Here is a 21,752-nt window from a genome sequence, read left to right on the forward strand (position 1 = left end):
AGCCATGTGCTGGAGGCAACGTCTGAGTGGAGGAGAGCAGGGTGCTGGCACGTCATCCAGCGGCCCAGTGTGCAGCATGTGATGAGGTCATCATTCTGCAATCTCATCACACTGCTGCAGGTAACAGAGCCGCGAAGGTGGCGAGGACGTGGCAGCCGACAGGGACAGGTAAGTGATCGGTGAGCTGAAGACAGGAACTTGATGATTGCTGGGGGTAGTGGGGCACATCCAACTGAAATGCAACACTGCTCAGAGAGGACGCCATGCGACGTGGGAGCCATGGAGGGTGAGTAAAATGTTTTTTTTTTGTGGCAGACAAATGTGCTAGAAGAGGCCCAGGAAGGGGATATTTATACCAGAAGGAGGACATATATACCAAAAAGGGGACAGAAACCAGGATGGGGACATACCACATACCAGTATGTGCCCAGGAGGGGGATATTTATACTAGGAGGCCTCCAGGATGGGACATATATACCAGGATTGGGACAACTAAACAAGAATGGGGACATATATACCAGGAGTGGCCCAGGAAGGGGACATATATATCAGGAGGAGAACATATATGCCAGAAAATTGTTGGAAGAGGGAAAAGGCTCATTTACAGACCTCAAAAAGAGAAGTTCTAATGTGGGTGTCACACGATGCGATCTATCGTGCGATCGCATGTGCAATCGTACCCGCCTCCGTTGTTTGTGCGTCACGGGCAAATCGCTGCCCGTGTCGCACAAAGTCGTTTAACCCCCGTCACACGTACTTACCTGCTGAGCGACCTCGCTGTGGGCGACGCATATTCTCTTCCTGAAGGGGGAGGAGCGTTCGGCGTCACAGCGACGTCACACAGCCGCCGGTCAATAGAAGCGGAGGGGCGGAGATGAGCGGGACGTAAACATCCCGCCCACCTCCTTCCTTCCGCATAATCAGTGGGTGCCGCGGGACCAAGGTAAGCTGTGTTCATCGTTCCCGGGGTGTCACATGGAGCGATGTGTGCTGCCCCGGGTACGATGAACAACCGGCGCCATGAAAAATAAACGATTTTTTAAAAATAAGCGACGTGTACACGACTCACGATTTGTGACCAATTCAGCGTCGCTCAGAAGTGTCACACGAAACGACGTCGCAAATGATGCCGGATGTGCGTCACGAAACCGTGACCCCGACGATGCATCGTACGATAGCTCGTCTCGTGTGACGCCCGCATAAGTCTCCTCCCCTAAGTGATATAACTCATATTGATCTGTTCGTTGAACCAGCTATGACAAAGTTTGAAGAACTGGGGAAATTTTCAAATGTTTTACCTGAATATTTATCTCCAGATCTACATACAGCCACTCAGTCTTTAACATCATAAAAAACTATAACGATAAAGGGACAAACCAGGTGATCCTTGACAATCATCAACAAAAGGATATGTGTTGATATCCTGAGTGATGGGAATTACTACTAATGGTTGAATTACAATCCTCTACCAGGTTTTAAGAAAGAACTGAAAGACTCACTGAATGAATCAATTATAAATAGGACTTATCAGCAAAAGGAAATTTAACTACCGATCTGTGAGTTATCCACAAATACCTACCTTTTATTGTTTACCAAAAATTCACAAAGGCACCAACTGTCTTAAGGGACTTCCTATTGTATCAGGAAGGATGAGTCTAACACAAAAAAATCAGTACATAGATAGAATTTTGTGGAACTTTGTTATGGGTCTTCGTATGTGAGGATTAGAGATGAGAGGTGTTCTAATCGAACCATTCGCCATTCTCAAGTTCGACCTGTTTTTGGCGATGTTCGAGTCGTTTGACGAACTCGAACGATTAGCTTCATGTTCGACCATTCGAGTTACCGTTCGATAACGGTTCGATCATCAAAAGCGTAGCTATTTGCTAGCTGGCTTTTCACAGTAATACTGTCATTCAATGTTAATAATAATATTATCCAAATTCAGCGTATAGTATGCGAAGAGGATGGGGTTTAGATCAGTGCTGCTGAGGGCTGAAAGAATGGCGATCGCCATTTTTTTTTTCCTAACAGCGCGTCCAGTGGGGTGGGCCAGGCTGTCAGTCAATCACAGATACACACACAGCAAAGTGCATGTTTGGCAGACAAGCAAGGGCATGTGTCATTGGCTGTGTATGTCACATGTCCTTGCCCTATAAGACTCAGCCATTTTCCCCATCACCGCCATTATCTCAGTGCTGCGGTTGTGTGTCAGTCACCGCTCCCACTGTTGCTGCTGCTGTGGGCAATATAAAGTGCAAACAAAACATCGGTTTAGGGAGTAGGGACTAGTTGTAATTTCAGCCCTTTACAGGTCTAGATTAGAGCAGTTCATAGCAATTTTTGCTAGGCAGGTCTATGCCATCGCTGTGCAAGTGTTTTTCACAGCATCTGTCCAAATCAGCTCAGGCAATTCCTTTGGGCATAGTATGAGTGTCAAGAAAGCTACTCCACCTCTCCATGTGTAGTAGCCAATTTTTAACTGCAGCTAATCCAGGCAATCCCTTGGGCATAGTATCAATGTGGGATAGTCAGTGGCGTACCACTGCTGTCAAGAAAGCTACCCCACCTCTCCATCTGTAGTAGCCAATTTTTAACTGCAGCTAGTCCAGGCAATCCCTTGGGCATAGTATCAATGTGGGATAGTCAGTGGCGTACCACTGCTGTCAAGAAAGCTACCCCACCTCTCCATCTGTAGTAGCCAATTTTTAACTGCAGCTAGTCCAGGCAATCCCTTGGGCATAGTATCAATGTGGGATAGTCAGTGGCGTACCACTGCTGTCAAGAAAGCTACCCCACCTCTCCATCTGTAGTAGCCAATTTTTAACTGCAGCTAGTCCAGGCAATCCCTTGGGCATAGTATCAATGTGGGATAGTCAGTGGCGTACCACTGCTGTCAAGAAAGCTACCCCACCTCTCCATCTGTAGTAGCCAATTTTTAACTGCAGCTAGTCCAGGCAATCCCTTGGGCATAGTATCAGTGTGTGATAGTCAGTGGTGTACCACTGCTGTCAAGAAAGCTACCCCACCTCTTCATCTGTAGTAGCCAATTTTTAACTGCAGCTAGTCCAGGCAATCCCTTGGGCATAGTATCAGTGTGTGATAGTCAGTGGTGTACCACTGCTGTCAAGAAAGCTACCCCACCTCTTCATCTGTAGTAGCCAATTTGTAACTGCAAAAAGTCCAGGCAATTCCTATGGGCATAGTATCAGTGTGTGATAGTCAGCGGTGTAGCAGTCTTGTAAAGTAAGATACACCACCTGTCTCCATCTCTATTAGCCAAATTTTAACTGCAGCTAGTCCAGGCAATTCCTTTGGGCATAGTATCAGTGTGTGATAGTTAGTGGCGTACCACTGCTGTCAAGAAAGCTACCCCACCTCTCCATCTGTTTTAGCCAATTTTTAACTGCAAAAAGTCCAGGCAATTCCTTTGGGCACAGTATCAGTGTGTGATAGTCAATGGCGTAGCACTGCTGTCAAGAAAGCTACCCCACCTCTCCATCCATAGTAGCCAATTTTTAACTGCAAAAAGTCCAGGCAATTCCTTTGGGCATAGTATCACTGTGTGATAGTCAGCGGTGTAGCAGTCTTGTAAAGTAAGATACACCACCTGTCTCCATCTCTATTAGCCAATTTTTAACTGCAGCAAGTCCAGGCAATCCCTTAGGCATAGTATCAATGTGGGATAGTCAGTGGCGTACCACTGCTGTCAAGAAAGCTACCCCACCTCTCCATCTGTAGTAGCCAATTTTTAACTGCAAAAAGTACAGGCAATTCCTATGGGCATAGTATCAGTGTGTGATAGTCAGCGGCGTAGCACTGCTGTCAAGAAAGCTACCCCACCTCTTCATCTGTAGTAGCCATTTTTTAACTGCAAAAAGTCCAGGCAATTCCTTTGGGCATAGTATCAGTGTGTGATAGTCAGTGGAGTAGCACTGCTGTCAAGAAACCTACCCCACCTCTCCATCTATAGTAGCCAGTTTTTAACTGCAAAAAGTCCAGGCAATTCCTTTGGGCATAGTTTCAGTGTGTGATAGTCAGCGGTGTAGCAGTCTTGTAAAGTAAGACACACCACAAGTCTCCATCTCTAGTAACCAATTTTTAACTGCAGCTAGCCCAGGCAATCTGTGAGGAAGGTGCAGGCGGAGATATAATGTTGCCTTCATCCAAAGATGGTGCTCTTGATGTCTGAGAGAGCTCAACACCAGCAGCTGTTTCCACTTCCAAAACAACTGACGACCTGCCAATCACACTGCCTGTTGCAGGTAAAGAGGTGGAAGGTCTGCGTCCAAAAGCATGTGTGACTAATGATCCCACAGTCACGGAGGATGAAGAGCACGCAGATGCACTTTAAGTGGCAGATGGTAGTTGGCCCGCCCTGCTAGGCTGCATTGTAGCACAGTGAGCTACCCACTGCGGCTTATGCTTCATTGAAAGTTGTGTACATGGTGGGCTCCCCAGTATACAGCTAAATCATGCACCAGGAAAAGGACTTTAGGCAGTTGGGTCGATAAATGATTGTTTTACTTCACCAAAACAAAACAAAAACATGCATAAAACAGAAAGAATGGAACAATCTATTCACAAGGCCAAAAGCCTACACCCCTATGCTGCGCCACTCGTAATGGCGAGTTATGCCGCCTTCTCACCAACCTTTGCCTAACCAAGGGACTGTCTAAACAGTCGCCTAATACCTGGTAATCCCTCTGGGTAGCAGGAGTAATTTTGTGTGTGTGTGTGTGTGTGTGTGTGCACAAGAGCTTACAACATATGTACCTAAACATAGACAAAACCCATTAACCACCCTGAATAACCTTATTTGCTGAAGCCTCACAGATAAGGCAGATGATAGCAGCGGGAAAGTAAAGCTGGTGTCACACACAGCGACAACGACAACGACGTCGCTGCTACGTCACCATTTTCTGTGACGTTGCAGCGACGTCCCGTCGCTGTCGCTGTGTGTGGCATCCAGCAACGACCTGGCCCCTGCTGTGAGGTCGCCGGTCGTTGCTGAATGTCCAGCTTCATTTTTTGGTCGTCACTCTCCCGCTGTGACACACACATCGCTGTGTGTGACAGCGAGAGAGCGACGAAATGAAGCGATCAGGAGCCGGCACTGGCAGCTGCGGTAAGCTGTAACCAGCGTAAACATCGGGTAACCAAGGGAAGACCTTTCCCTGGTTACCCGATGTTTACGCTGGTTACCAGCCTCCGCTCTTGCTGCCAGTGCCGGCTCCTGCACTGTGACATGTGGCTGCAGTATGCATCGGGTAATTAACCCGATGTATACTGTAGCAAGGAGAGCAAGGAGCCAGCGCTAAGCAGTGCGCGCGGCTCCCTGCTCTCTGAACTGTGACATGTAGCTGCAGCACACATCGGGTTAATTAACCCGATGTGTGCTGCAGGAGAGCAAGGAGCCAGCGCTAAGCGCGGCTCCCTGCTCTCTGAACTGTGACATGTAGCTGCAGCACACATCGGGTTAATTAACCCGGTGTGTGCTGCAGGAGAGCAAGAAGCCAGCGCTAAGCGCGGCTCCCTGCTCTCTGAACATGTAGCACAGCGACCTTATGATCGCTGCTTCTGCTGTGTTTGACAGCTAAGCAGCGATCATAACAGCGACTTACAAGGTCGCTGTTACGTCACCGAAAATGGTGACGTAACAGCGACGTCGTTGTCGCTGTCGTTTAGTGTGAACCCAGCTTTATTCACACAGCTCATCAGCACAGTCCTGGAAATCTTCTACAGCAACATTCAATACAAACATGTGGCGCTGTCCCTTTAAGATTTTAACTGTAACTGACAAACTGACAGAGCAGAACCAGCAAGTCTTATTGTCTATATAGTCGGACTAAGCAGAACAGATATGTGTTTTGGTACAAAAACAAAGTGTAGCAGTCACGCATTACTGTCTGGGCCCAGCCTACCATACCCGGGTGCTGTGGTGTCCAGCTGCCTTAAATAGAGACTTGAAGATCCTCTCACGGTGACCAGTATAGCCAGCAACTGAAAAATGGTGGTCTCCGGCACAGGATGTTGCTCACACGCGTTATGGTCCTCCTCACCAAACTCTAACACGAGTCTCCTCACAATCCACCTAAGCGTTTCTGCGGCGGCTCCTTTCTGTTACGCACACCTTTCGCTTTTCCTTCAGCTCACATACAGCACCTCCTCCATAATCCAAGTCCACAGCCGAAGACCGTTTTGCTGTTGCTATAGTGACCAAACAGTCAAAGGCAGATGCAAAACAGCGGCCCCTTGTGGGTGGTCGGTCAGCAACAATGCATACAATAGACAGTAAATAAGCCTTTTGCATTTACAGTGAATAAAGGTCATTTATACAATCTTACCATTTTACATGTAAATAACAATGCATACAATGAATGGCAAATAAGCATCTTGCATTCACAGTGGATAAAAGTCATCAATGCACCCTCACCCTATCACATCATATCCATGTGACGGTTCATGGACGAAGTACTCAAACTAGTGAGTTTTTGGCCTCTACTTAGAGACTGGTGACAAATCTTACAGATGACATGAGTTGGGTGATCATTTGCGATGTCAAAAAAGGCCCAGGCTAGGCAAGGCTTAGAGTCCATGCGACCTGCAGAGCCACCACGACTTCTGCTCAAAGGCAGAGTTGTGGCTGAGGATGCAGTTGGTGACGTGCTTCCAGTACTCCGTCTCTGTGCAGGAAGGCGCAACCTAATCTCGTTGTCAGTAACATCCTCCTCCACCTGCTCTGCTGACCTCATCGACTGGCTGACTGTGGATTGACAGTAAGTGGGATCGCCAACCTCATCATCACCCTGTGTGTTCTCACTACCCTCATCCTCAGAGCCAACCTCTTCCTGCCCTGACCGAATAATAAAGTTGTCATTCCAAACAGGTATCTGAGTCTCATCAGAACTAGATGGACCTAGGTCTTTTTTCAACCTATGTAACTAACAATGTAACTATGTAGCATGTTCCTCATTGTTTCCACCAAGAGGAGTTACAGTTTGGAAATGAGGGTCTACACTATGCTCAGAACCTTCTTCATCTGGGCCTGGATCCGAATCACAAAGCTTCTGAGCATCAGAGCACATCATTTCCTTGTCTGAACTCACTGCAGCATTGGAGCAGACCTCTGATTCCCAGGCTATAGTGTGACTGAACAACTCTGCAGACTCAACCATCTCTGTTACCCCATACTCAGCAGGGCGGGTGGAGACTTGAGAGCTAATAGGAAGCAAGTGCAATTGGGGTGACACCACAGAGGAATGGAGTATTTGGGATATTGAAGTTGAGGTGAAGGACAGGCCACTTGATGGAGCACTTGAGATCCATTCAAGCACCTGCTCTTTTGGTGCCTCATCTACATTTGGTAGCGATGGTCGTGTCCGTAAAAAAGGGATCATATCAGATTGTCCACGGAAAGAAGTAGACATCTTACTTTGGCTGGAAGATGGTCTTTCTTCATCAGATGTTACTGTTGCTTTACCACCTACCCCACGGACACAAACTTTTTTTCCCTTTTCAACACATCTGTTCCCCTTTCCACCAGCATCTGGCCTTTTTCAACCCATTTTGTATATGACCAAATTTGCAACTCTGCAGGGACACCCTACTCAATGCTGTCTCAGCACAGCAGCCAGCCCTCGGTCCCTCAGATGTGGACAAGTAAAAGAACATTTCCTCCTAGCCATGACAAAGCTGTGAGATTCATTCTGTGCACCACTGGTGTTTATTGGAAAAGCCGATCTAAGATTGTGTAACAGACGCTTCTGCTGATACTCCTGCATACATGTGTCCTTTTCTATGGCAGGAATTATGTCGCCAAATTTTGTGTTGTACCGGGGATCTAAGAGTGTGGCAACCCAGTAGTCAGCATTACTTCAAATTCTGACAATCCGAGGGTCATGTTGTAGGTAGTGCAGCAAAAAGGCGCTCATGTGTCTTGCGCATCCAGGAGGAAAAAGTCCTTGCTGTGTTGTTGGCGGCGAGGTGAGAATCATGCTTCCTTCCTCTGCCCTCTCCCCCCAACCTCGCACAACAGAAATGTGATCAAGGTGTCCCTCATCTGCTAAGTCTTCCATGCCCATCGCCAGTTTATCATCCACTTCTTTCTGGGCTCCTGCACATGCCTCAACAGTTTGGCGGCTACCTTGCGCCCTTGTTAATCCCTCTCCCCCACCGTCGCATGCCTGACGCCTTGGTGCTGCTGACCGTCTGGACCTTGGAGATCTTGTTATCCCTTCAGCATATGACTCCTCCTGTACTTCCTCCCCTTCCTCTTGCCCCACCACCTGACTCCAAATACCAGCATGTAGATGACCGGAATTGTCATGCTGATAATGGCATCGTCAGCGCTAAACATCTTCGTCGCCATTTCAAAACTGTGCAGAAGGGTGCATAGGTCCTTGATCTGAGACCACTCCAGCAGCGGGATCTGCCCCACCTCTGGATCTTGTTGGCTCAGGCTATACATCATAACGTATTGCAGCAGGGCTTGTCGGTGCTGGCACAGTCGCTGCAACATGTGCAGATTCGAATTCCTGTGTGTCAGCACATCGCATTTCAGCCAGTGAACCGGCAGACCAAAAGACTTCTGGAGCAAAGCAAGTCGCTGAGCTGCGGGGTGTGAATGGCGGAAGTGAGCACATAGCGAACATGCCTTCTGCAGAAACCCATGTAGGCCGGTATAGTGGTTTAAAAATTGCTGGACAACCAGGTTCAACACATGAAGCATACAAGGCACATGTGTCACATTGCCCCGGCGAAGGGCCGCACCCAGGTTTGCAGCATTGTCGCACACGGCTGTTACATCACCACCGGAGTCCGCTCCAGTGACTTCTACTCCGATCACCAGGCGACGCCGTGTTCCTGCCGTGGATAGTGCTGGTGATGGGAGAGGAGTCGATGCCAGCGGCGCCGGTGGGTGCAGGCATCGCTCATCCACTGGGCTGGGTTTCCTTGAGATCTGCAGTACCACTGGCTGACTGTAGATGGCAGGTGTCTCCCAGCTGAAGTACCATAATCCAGCTACAACCTATGGGAAGACACAACACCCTTTTTAATGCCTCTCCTGTCTGCTGACCACTGCCAGAGATAGTTCTGAACTTGTGGTTCCTGTTCCGCCCTGTTGTGTTTTGTGATTTTGTGTGCTGACTACCGCTTGTTTCCTGACTACATCTCCTGACTGCTGTTTATGTACCTTGCTCCCCGATCCGGATTTCACCACCGCTTGTTTCCTGACTACGTCTGCTGCCCACTGTTTATGTACCTCGTTGCCTGATCTGGATTTCACAACTGCTTGTTTTCTGCTTATGTCCTTGCCTGCCAATTCTGTCCCTGTTCCACAATTCCTGGTTTGACCCTGCCTGACTACTAGTCTCTCGGACTGCAGCCTTCCACAGGTAGTGATCACCTTGGGCCCTGTGTAATTCCAAATCCCTCTATAGGAGTTAAAGGGTTTCAGGGTTCTAGGGGTCCTGCTTGGTGAGTGGCTTCCCTCTACCCTATCCTTTACAGCCCATCTGAGTCTGTGGATTCAGGCAGGCGTTACACCGTGCTCTCTGCAGAAGCCAATCTAGGCCGGAATAGTGGTTTAAAAATTGCTGGACAACCAGGTTCAACACGTGAGCCATACAAGGCACGTGTGTCACATTGCCCCGGCGAAGGGCCGCACCCAGGTTTGCAGCATTGTCGCACATGGCCTTCCCTGGCTGCAGGTTGGGTGGAGACAACCATTGATGAAACTCGGTCTCCAGAACTGACCATCCACAACTCCTCAGCGGTGTGACTTACATTTCCCATACATTTCAAAGTAAAGAGTCGACCGCCTGATACCGTTGAGCTCTGCTGCCAGCATAGTAAAGAGGTGTGCAGGATTACTTGTGCACAGTTACAACGCGGGTGGCCTTACCAGACAGACTTTGGGCGGAGGTGGTGGACCGAGACGAGATGGAGGAGGCAGAAGCAGTGAAGGAACTTCTACATACAGAGGATTGATGCACAATTCATGGGGACGGAAAGATTTGTACAGCAGACCCTTCTCCATCTCTCATCATAGTTACCCAGTGACCAGTCAGCGACATATAACGCCCCTGTCCATGCTTACTGGTCCAAGTATCTGTGGTGAAATGCACCCTGTCACACATAGAGTTTCTCAAGGAAGCGGTGATGTTGTGTGTGACTGTAAGGGGGTGTAAGGCTCGGTCACCCCGAACCTGTGTGTATGATGTATATGTAAAATGTGTAATATGTAAAGTCCATGTTATAGTGTAATGTAATGTATTCAAATGGCCACTAGATGGCCACAGTGTGTGGGCTGTTTCCCTGGTGATCCCGAACAGTGAGGGGGAGAAGTCTAGTTTGAAAAAGAGCGGTTAGAAATCAGTTGGTGAGGAAGGTGCCTGAGGAGAAGTACACTGCGTCTGTGAGAGGCGTAGTGAAGAAAAAGCCCAGTAAAATTAATTTGGTGTGGCCTTCTGGGCCGAATCGGGTTATTTTTTCTGACACAAAAAGCGGTCCGGAAAAAGGGTGGCTTTTCCCAGGTGAGATCTTACAAATCCTTCAGTGAGAAAAGAGTCAGTGGGCCTCTAGAGGGAAGAGTGGTCCTGACTGACTGAAAAAACGGTTGAGTCTACCGTGGCTAGTGTAACTGAGTACCCCAATGTGAGCCCGAACACCAGAGAAACAGTCAGCCGGATGATATGTAAAGAAAAATGAAATTTTGTGGGAAAGAAAAAGATATTCCCTGTAACGTTCAAGCAATGTGCCCGCCTAAGGTGAGGAAAAGGAATGTATATAAGTTGACAAGTAAAGAAATTTCGTTAAAAGATCCTGTGACCTTGTCTGTGTCTGTGACGCCTGAAGAAAAAATGCGCTTAATACTGGATTGCACTCGAGTGGCGGTTGGGGTGCAGAGGAAGAGTACCGGGCTGCGCAACAGCCAGAGGGCAGTATCTGCCATGACTAAAATGGCCCTCGGTCGCCCCTCTAACACGACATGCTGGTGTAGCGCAGGCACACCTTTCTTGGAGAAGTAGTGGCGACTGGGCATCTGGTACTGGGGCACTGCGACGGGCATAAGGTCTCAAAAATCCTCTGTGTCCACCAGGCGGAAAGGCAGCATTTCTGTAGCCAACAGCTTGCAGATGCTGAAAGTCAACCTCTTAGGCATGTCATGCCCTTCTAAAATCATGTAAAACATAGCAAGGGGACTCCAACAAGAGTCTCCATGTTTTCCAAACATTTGGCCACAGACAGCACTTAAGTGGCATCAATTGTCCCACAGTTGCAAACTTAAAATGTTGATTTGCATGAAGCACAATCAAAAATACACAAGCCTTTACTCTCCCCAGGATGACACAGGGGTAGAAAAGTCTTTGCAGATCCATGATTTGTTCATCTTGATGAATGTTAGTCTGTCCACATTGTCACTGGACAGACGCGTGCGCTTATCTGTCAGCACACCTCCAGCATCACTGAATACACATTCCGAGAGAACGCTGGCTGCGGGACACGACAAGATCTCCAGGCGTAAGTGGCGAGATAAGGCCATTTTTCCAGATTGGAAGCCCAAAATGAGCAAGGCTCCAGTTGCACAGTCATGGCATCGATGTTCATTTGGAGATACTACTACATCTGTGTCTCCTCCTCCTTTTACTCGTCCAGCTCTTTTCTTTCAGCATGAGTATATGTACTTGTCACTTTTCCATGTGTTTGTGGTGTCTTCTGAGTTGTTTGTCACCTTTTGGACACCTTAGAAGGTGTTTTCTATGTGTTTGTATGTGTTTGTGTTTGCCTGCCATTATTTTCAATGGGGTTCGACGGTGTTCGACGAACGTTCGTCGAACATTCGACAAACAAACCCACCGTTTGATGAACGGAACTCGAACACTAGGGTGGTGGCTCATCTCTAGTGAGGATATAAGGATATATTGCAAAAGCTGGAAGGAATTGAAGTACCATTTAACAACATTCCAGCCAGCCTTGATGTTGAGGCCCTCCACAGCTTCATCCCTCATGATCAAGGCTGTAAAGTGATCAAATATTGCTTGGAGATGAGAAGGATTCAATATGCAGAATATAACATCTTTGTGTTACAACTACTCCGTTTTACTATCACCCAGAATGTTTTCACTTTTGACTGTCATTTCTACGACCAAAAAGTTGGGAATGCTATGGGCAGTCCCTGTACACAGAGTTTCTTCAATCTTTATCCTGGTTGGTAGGTGGACTGTATTGTTTTAATGATGACATGGAGCGATATTTCTCGTCCATTTTCTTATGGGTGAGGTATATTTATAACGCCTTCATTTTGTGGTCCGATTCTGAAAACAGATTTGTTGAATTTGTTTACCATATGAACCACAATCAGATTGGTCTATTTTTTAAGAGTAAAGGTGGTGTCACACACAGCGACAACGACGTCGCTGCTACGTCACCATTTTCTGTGACGTTGCAGCGACGTCCCGTCGCTGTGTGTGACATCCAGCAACGAGCTGGCCCCTGCTGTGAGGTCGCCGCTCGTTGATGAATGTCCAGCTTCATTTTTTGGTCATCGCTCTCCCGCTGTGACGCACACATCGCTGTGTGTGACAGCGAGAGAGCGACGAAATGAAGCGAGCAGGGAGCAGGAGCCGGCATCTGGCAGCTGCGGTAAGCTGTAACCAAGGTAAACATCGGGTAACCAAGGTGGTTACCCAATATTTACCTTCGTTACCAGCCTCCGTCGCTCTCACGCTGCCAGCGCCAGCTCCTGCTCTCTGCAGATGTAGCTGCAGTACACATCGTGTAATTAACCCGATGTGTACTGTAGCTAGGAGAGCAAGGAGCCAGCGCTAAGCAGTGTGCGCGGCTCCCTGCTCTCTGCACATGTAGCTGCAGTACACATCGTGTAATTAACCCGATGTGTACTGTAGCTAGGAGAGCAGGGAGCCAGCGCTCAGTGTGCGCGGCTCCCTGCTCTCTGCACATGTTGCAGCACAGCGACGCGTGTCGTTATGATCGCTGCTTCGGCTGCTGTGTTTGACAGCTAAGCAGCGATCATAACAGCGACTTACAAGGTCGCTGCTACATGACAGAAAATGGTGACGTAACAGCGACGTCGTTGTCGCTGTCATTTAGTGTGACCCCAGCTTAAGTTCCAAAGGGAGAGACATATCATTATATATTTATATACAGTAGATATCATTGTAATCAATACTTTTCATGGCCAATTGGAAACCACTCTGTTTCGCAAACCTACAGAGACAAATGGCTATCCTTGGAAAGCCATCATCTAGTGATGAGTGAGCACGTTGTATTGCTCGGGTGCTCGACTCGAGTAACAAGTATAATGGAAGTCAATGAAAAACTTGAGCATTTTTCCAGAAGACCCTCCCTGGCGGTCTGAGGGGCAGGAACAATCACTGTAATTGATGGAAACAGCGCTCAAATGGAATGGAAACAACATGGGGAACATGCATGGACTCATCTCTGACTCCCAGGCTGCTGCTGGGAACAATGTTGTTAGAGTAGTATGCCACTTTTACAGAGTCACAATAAAACATTTAAAACTGAAGATAAAATTCATTTTATATGACAAAAATCTTAGAAATCATTCTTTCCTGTATAATGACATGTATCTATGGCAACATAAAAAAATGGAAATAAAACGCCTCCTTCACCCCTTAGTCTTATTATTCACTCCATCTTTAACCCTTTAGTGACGGAGCTAATTTTCACCTTAATGACCAGACCAAATTTTGCAATTCTGACCAGTGTCACTTCATGAGGTTATAACTCTAGAACGCTTCAACGGATCCCGGTGATTCTGAGATTGTTTTTTCGTCACATATTGGACTTCATGTTAGTACCAAGTTTAGGACAATATTTTTTGCGTTTATTTATGAAAAAAATTGAATATTGGCAAAAATTTTGAAAATTTTGCAATTTTCAACTTTTGAATTTTTATACCGTTAAACCAGAGATTTCTGTGACACAAAATAGTTAATAAATAACATTTCCCACTTATCTACTTTACATCAGCACAATTTTGGAAACAAATTTTTTTTTCGTTAGAAAGTTAGAGGGGTTCAAAGTTTATCAGCGATTTCTCATTTTTACATCAAAATTTACAAAACCATTTTTTTAGGGACCACATCACATTTGAAGTGACTTTGAGAGGCCTAGATGACAGAAAATACCCAAAAGTGACACCATTATAAAAACTGCACCCCCCAAAGTACTCAAAACCACATTCAAGAAGTTTATTAACCCTTCAGGTGCTTCACATGAACAAAAGCAATATGGAATGAAAAAAAGCAAAAATTAAATTTTACCTAAAAATGTTGCTCTAACCCAAATTTATTCACTTTTAGAAGAAATAACACAACAAAATGGACCCAAAACTTGTTCCCCACTTTCTTATGAGCACGCCGATACCCCACATGTGGTCAGAAACCTCTGTTTGGACAAATGGGAGGGCTCGGAACAGAAGGAGCAATATTTGAATTTTGGAAAGCAAATTTGGCTGAAATAGATTGCGGGCACCATGTTGCATTTACAGGTCCGCTAAGGTACCTAAACAGAAGAAATCCCTCACAAGTGACACCATTTTGGAAACTAGACCCCTCAAGGCTTCTATCTAGGGGTATAGTGAGCATTTTAGATCCACAGGTACTTCACAGATTTTGTTAACGTTACGTTGTCATATTGAAAATTTTAATAATTTTCTCAAAAATGTTGCTTTAGCATCAATTTTCTCACTTTTTCAAGAGGTAATTCCAAAAATTTGACCTCAATGTTTGTTACCCACTTTTTTATGAGCGCGGTGATACCTCACATGTGGTCTGAAACCTTTGTTTGGAAAAATGGGAGGGCTTGGAACGAAAGGAGCAATATTTGAAATTTGGAAAGGAAATTTGGCTGAAAAAGATTGCGGGCACCATGTCACATTTGGAGGACCCCTAAGGTACCTAAACAGCAGAAACCCCGCACAAGTGACCCCATTTTGGAAACTAGGCCCCTCAAGGAATTTATCTAGATGTTTGGTGAGTACCCTGAACCCCCAGGTGCTTCACAGAATTTTATAACGTTGAGCCATGAAAAAAAAAAAAAAATTTTACCACAAAATTGTTATTTCAACCAGGTAGCTTTTTTTTTTACAAGAGTAAAAGGAAAAAATTCAGCATAACATTTATTGTGCAATTTCTCCTGAGTTTGGCGATACCTTATATGTGGTGGAAATCAACTGTTTGGGTGCACAGCAGGGCGCGGAAGGGAAGGAGTGCCATTTGACTGCAAAATTGGCTGGAATCAATAGCGGACGCCAGGTTGCATTTGGAGAGCCCCTGAGGTGCCTAAACAGTGGCTGTCCCCCACAAGTGACTCCATTCTGGAAACAAGACACCTCAAGACTTTTATCTAGGTGTATAGTGAGCAGTTTGAATCCACGAATACTTCACAGAATTTGATAAGCTTAGGTTGCCATATTGAAAATTTTCATTTTTTTCACAAAAATGTTGCTTCAGCATCAAATTTCTCACTTTTTCAAGAGACAACAACAAACCGTGGACCCAACAGGTTGTTATCCAATGTCTTATGAGCACAGGGATACCCCACATGTGGCCAAAAACCTCTGTTTGGATAAATGGGAGGGCTTGGAATGGAAGGGGTACCATTTGAATTCTGGAAAAGTTGAGATAAATTGCGGGCACCATGTCACATTTGCAGGGCCCCTTGGGTACCTATACATTAGAAACCCCCCACAAGTGACTCCATTTTGGAAACTGGATTTTATTCAGGAGTATAGTAAGCATTTTGAATCCACAGGTACTTCACAAAAATGTTGCTGTAGCAACAAATGTCTCACTTTTAGGCTATGTGGCCATGATCCAGCGACACGGCGTCTAGTATACATTGTCAGCCTCCTGCAGAGATATGAGTGTTGTCCACGGAAGAATGCAGCTGCCCATGCCCACGATTTGGGTTCAGGCCGCTGTGGAGCTCTATGCTACCTGCAGAGAACACTCATCTCTGCAGCATAAATTGACATGCTGAGGCTCGGGAAGCTGCACCACAGGTCGGTTTATGCTGCGGAGAAGAGAAGCACAGTGGGCACGGGATTTCTAAAAATCATTCCACTGTGCTTCTACTGCACAACGCAGCGCTATGGACGCAGGGAAAACACTCTGCGCCCAAAACGCTGCAAATCCCGATTGTGGGCGCACAGCCTAAAATGCTACAATGGATGAATGGATAGATGTCAAACAAATATAACGTCCCACCCCCTGCATATCCTAAGCTGGCGCCCTTTAGTGCCTTTCATGTGGCACTAAAGGGTGCCTAGCCTTGTATTTAGCCCCCCAAAAAATTAATAATTAAAATAAACGACGTGGGGTCCCCCCTATTTTTGATAGCCAGCTAGGGTAAAGCAGACAGCTGTAGCCTGCAAACCACAGCTGACAGCTTCACCTTGGCTGGTGATCAATTTGGAGGGCTCCCCAGGCGTTTTTTAAAAAAAAAAAAAACGTGGGGTCCCCCCCAAATTAGATCACCAGCCAAGGTGAAGCAGACAGCTGGTGTCTGGTATTCTCAGGGTGGGAAGAGCCATGGTTATTGGACTCTTCCCAGCCTAAAAATAGCAGGCCGCAGCCGCCCCAGAAGTGGCGCATCCATTAGATGCGCCAATCCTGGCGCTTCGCTCCAGCTCATCCCGCGCCCTGGTGCGGTGGCAGACGGGGTAATATATGGGGTTGATACCAGCTGTAATGTCACCTGGCATCAAGCCCTGGGGTTAGTGATGTCACGGCATCTGAACAGATACCCGACATTACTAACCCAGTCAAGTAATAGAAAAAAATAAAGACAAAAAAAAAATGTATTTGAAAAAAAAACTCCCCGAAACACTCCTCTTTTACCAATTCATTGAAAATAAATACATTTCGGTCGCTGTAATCCATTTTGGAGGTCCCACGCCGACTCTGGATCTTCTAGAATATGGGGGGCACGTTCAGGGAACGTATCCCCCATTTTCTGAAAGAGCAAGCTCTCCATTAGCAGTGTGGGTGCAGTAATCTGAGAATACTGCACTCACACTGCCCCGGTCCAACCTAGGGCAGAGTGACCTGCAGTAACCTCATTCTAGAATATGAGGGGCACGCTCACAGAACGTACCCCCCATTTTATAGAACAGCAGTCTCTCCATGTGAGGAGTGTGGCTGCAGATTACCGTGTCACATGCGGCAGAAAGAGCAGGATGAATGCGGCCGCCATCTTCCACGCTCCGGAGGGGGGAGGGGGGAGGGGGGAGGCGGCTCTGGAGAACCGGAGGGGGCTCCGGGGACCAGAGATCTCCGGTGTACCGGAGGAGAGGTCAGAGGGAGGACATTTCCCTCCGATCTGAAATGTTTGATCATTTCAGATCGGAGGGAAATGAATGCAGAGCCGGCGGCGGCGGGAGTTTTCAGCGCGCGTCGGCGCCATCTTGGATTTTCCGGAGGGGGGGTAGGGGGTGGTGGGGGGACTCTCCGGTACCGGGGGCTTTGGGGGCACTAAGGGCTCATATTTATTTCTCATCTGACATGTTTGATCACGTCAGATGAGAAATAAATCAATTTTACCGGCCATTTTTTTTTTTTTAATGTTGTCGCCGGTATACGGTGTATACCGGCAATCGCATTAACGGGGTCCAAAAAAAACACCCCGATTCATAATATTGGGGGTCTCAGCTACCTCCGGTAGCTGAAACCCCCGAGATTTTTCGTCACTGGGGGGCGCTACAAGCTTTTTCCGGCCTGACGTCTCAAGACGTCGGAACAGAATAAGTACCCTGTTTTTCCGACGTCTTGAGACGTTAGGCCGTCGCTATGGGGTTAATAAAGCATACACCAACATACAGTAATTCTTATCTATCTAATAGGATGATGATAGCTCTCCACACCTGCATCTTGTCACTCCGGAGTAATCCTTGGAGAATGAAATCATGCTCAGTGACAAAGTGAGGAGCTATGCACCCCACTGTGATCTCAGGATATTGACTCCTCTAAGAGTGCTGCTCAAACTGTTGGGTGCAGCTCTGGGACCCTATTTTCAGAGATGAAGGATTGGATTGGATTCAGATCTGGACTTTGACATGACCATTCTAACACCTGGATACGTTTATTTGTGAACCATTCCATTGTAGATTTTGCTTTATGTTTGGGATCATTGTCTTGTTGGAAGACAAATCTCCGTCCCAGTCTCAGGTCTTTTGCAGACTCCAACAGGTTTTCTTCAAGAAGGGTCCTGTATTTGGCTCCATCCATCTTCCCATCAATTTTAACCATCTTCCCTGTGCCTGCTGAAGAAAAGCAGGTCCAAGCCATGATGCTGCCAGCACCATGTTTGACAGTGTGGATGGTGTGTTCAGGGTGACGAACTGTGTTGCTTTTACGCCAAACATATCATTTGGCATTGTGCCCAAGTAATTCGATTTTGGTTTCATCTGATCAGAGCACCTTCTTCCACATGTTTGGTGTGTCTCCCAGGTGGCTTGTGGCAAACTTTAAACAACACTTTTTATGGATATCTTTGAGAAATGGCTTTCTTCTTGCCACTCTTCCATAAAAGCCAGATTTGTGCAGTGTACGACTGATTGTTATCATATAGACAGACTCTCCCACCTCAGCTGTAGATCTCTGCAGTTCATCCAGAGTGATCATGGGCCTCTTGGCTGTATCTCTGATCAGTCTTCTCCTTGTTTGAGATGAAAGTTTGCATGGACGGTCGGGTCTTGGTAGATTTGCAGTTGTATGATACTCCCATTTCAATATGATCACTTTCACAGTGCTCCTTGGGATGTTTAAAGTTTTGGAAATCTTTTTGTAACCAAATCCGGCTTCAAACTTCTCCACAATAGTATCACGGGTCTGCCTGTTGTGTTCCTTGGTCTTCATAATGCTCCCTGTGCTTTAAACAGAACATTGAGACTATCACAGAGCAGGTGCATTTATACGGAGACTTGATTACACACATACACACAGATGGATTATATTTATCATCATCAGTCATTTAAGACAACATTGGATCATTCAGAGATCCTCAATGAACTTCTGGAGAGTGAGTTTGCTGAACTGAAAGTAAAGGGGACGAATAATATTGCACATCCCACTTTTCAGTAATTTATTTTTTTTAAAAGTTTAAAATAAGCAATAAATTTCATTCAAATTCACAATTGTGTCCCACTTGTTGTTGATTCTTCACCATAACATTAACATTTTTAACTTTATGTTTGAAGCCTGAAATGTTGGAAAAGGTTGAAAAATGCAAAGGGGCTGAATACTTTCGCAAGGTACTGTATATTTAAATTAGATTTTATATATATTTATATACATATACAGTATATTTGTGTGTGTGTGCTGTACATGAGTAAACTTTATATTACTGTATTTTTTAGACTATGAGACTTTAACAAAACACTGAGACTATCACAGAGCAGGTGCATTTATACAGAGACTTGATTACACACAAGTGGCTTATATTTATCATCATCAGTCATTTAGGACAACATTGGATCATTCAGAGATCCTCAATGAACTTCTGGAGTGAGTTTGCTGAACTGAAAGTAAAGGGGACGAATAATATTGCACGCCCCACTTTTCAGTTATTTATTTTTTTAAAAAGTTTAAAATAAGCAATGCATTTCTTTCAACTTCTCAATTGTGTCCCACTTGTTGATTCTTCACCATAACATTAAAATTTTTATCTTTATGTTTGAGGCCTGAAATGTGGGAAAAGGTTGCAGAATTCAAGGGAGCCGAATATTTTCGCAAGGCACTGTATCTCTACACTATCCCTTCACTACCAGCTCTCCCTACACTAATTTTAGCTAAGAGAGATATTATTAGAAAATATAATAGATTTGAATTATTCCCGAAAAGGACTTTTGGGTTAATGTAACAGCAGCAAGGTCCTTAAGGCTATAATCCCTGCCTACATGACTCAAATACACTATCCCTTCTCCAGCAGCTTGTCCAACATTAAATATAGCCAAGAGTGGCATTATTAGAATAGAATATATTTGACTTAGCCATGAAAAGAACTTTTGGATTAACGAAACAGCAGCAAGGAAAGTAGGCCAATAATCACTGCATAGATGCCTCTAATATACAATCCCTTCTCCATCAGCTATCTCTACAGTAACTGCAGCTAAAGATTGTTATTATTAGAGAATAGAATAGATCTGAATTTTTCTTGAAAATGACTTTTGGTTTAATGTAGCATCAGCAAGGTCTGTAAGGCTAGAATCCCTGCCTAAATGCCTCTAATACACTTTCCCTTCTGCAGCATCTCTCCCTACACTAACTACAAGTAAGAGCGGTATTATTAGGCAATAGAATAGATTTGTATTAGCCCTAAAAAGTACTTTTCGGTTAATGCAGCATCAGCAGCAAAGAATGTAAGGCAATAATTACTGCCTAGATGCCTCCAATACACTATCCCTTCTCCACCAGCTCTCCCTACACTAATTGCAGCTAAGAGTGGTATTGTTAAAGAATAGAATAGAGTTGAATTTGCCTTGAAAGAGCAGTATTATTAGATAATATAATAGATATTTGACGTTGTAGCAGTAAAGACTGTAAGGCTAGAATTACTTTAAAGCCGGAGTCATACTTGCAAGAGACTCGCGCAAGTCTAGCATCGCATCACCCGGCACAGCCGCACACTCTCCAGAGATGAGCATCTCAGCTGCATAGAAATAGATGCAACCGACCCTCTCCTGTCAGCAGAGTGTGCGGCCGTGGAGTATGATGCGATGCGAGACTTGCGCGAGTCTCTTGCAAGTGTGACTCCGGCTTAATACACTATTCCTTCTCCAACTTAAGTTCTCACTACTTTTTCTGAGGTACAGTGAGCCTAGCAGGGCATAAGTGGGCCTCAAACTCCATTTCAATCTGAATATGTCCCTAAAAAAATCGGTTTTGTAAATTTCTTGAAAAACTGAAAAATTGCTGTTAAACTTTTAACTTCGAACTTTCTAACAAAATTAAATGAAAAATGATGCAGATCTAAAGTAGACACATGACAAATGTTATTTATTCATTATTTTGCATTATTTTGTACAGCATAACTAACTGGTTTAAGAATAGAAAAACTGAAAGTTGGAAGATTGCACTTAAAGTGAAACTGATCATATTTCAAAATTGAGCTTGGTCATTAAGGTCAAAATTGGCTCCGTCACTAAGGGATTAAGCAAGTGTGCCAAAACAGACCTGCACTGCTAAATCTCTCAATTTCCTCTAATAATTTGCATTAAAACTGTTTGTTAAAGAAAATTATTTACCTATGCCTATCTTGTAACAACAAATGCAGAAGGTAGGAACTCTGCCCTAAAAATCAAGCAACAGCCCACAGTATAGTTGTTGGGTGTACTTTTACCAAGTTGGAATGAAAATACAGCAACAGTGAGCGTGCAGTATGGTTGTGGGATTTATGGTTGATGGATTGACTACTAAAAACAGTCATTACAAAAAATGTAAATTGTCTGTTATATAAAAGATATTTTAAAAATGCACCCTTGCTACTTTCCCAAAAAACAAACAGAACAATAAAAACTTGTTAGGTTTGCACCCCAAATGAAGGTACCTGCAAATGACCCCTGTATTTAAGTGGTATTTACAGGTCTAATATTGGACTACTACATTAAAAAGTTGTGGGGTAGATAGTTGTTTTTGGGATTCTCTAGAATTGGGATTTGTAAAATGCTTTACTTCTTGCAACACATAAGCCTAAGTTTTGCG

Source organism: Anomaloglossus baeobatrachus, chromosome 3 (assembly GCF_048569485.1).
Source record: "Anomaloglossus baeobatrachus isolate aAnoBae1 chromosome 3, aAnoBae1.hap1, whole genome shotgun sequence".
NCBI classification, from domain to species: Eukaryota; Metazoa; Chordata; class Amphibia; order Anura; family Aromobatidae; genus Anomaloglossus; species Anomaloglossus baeobatrachus.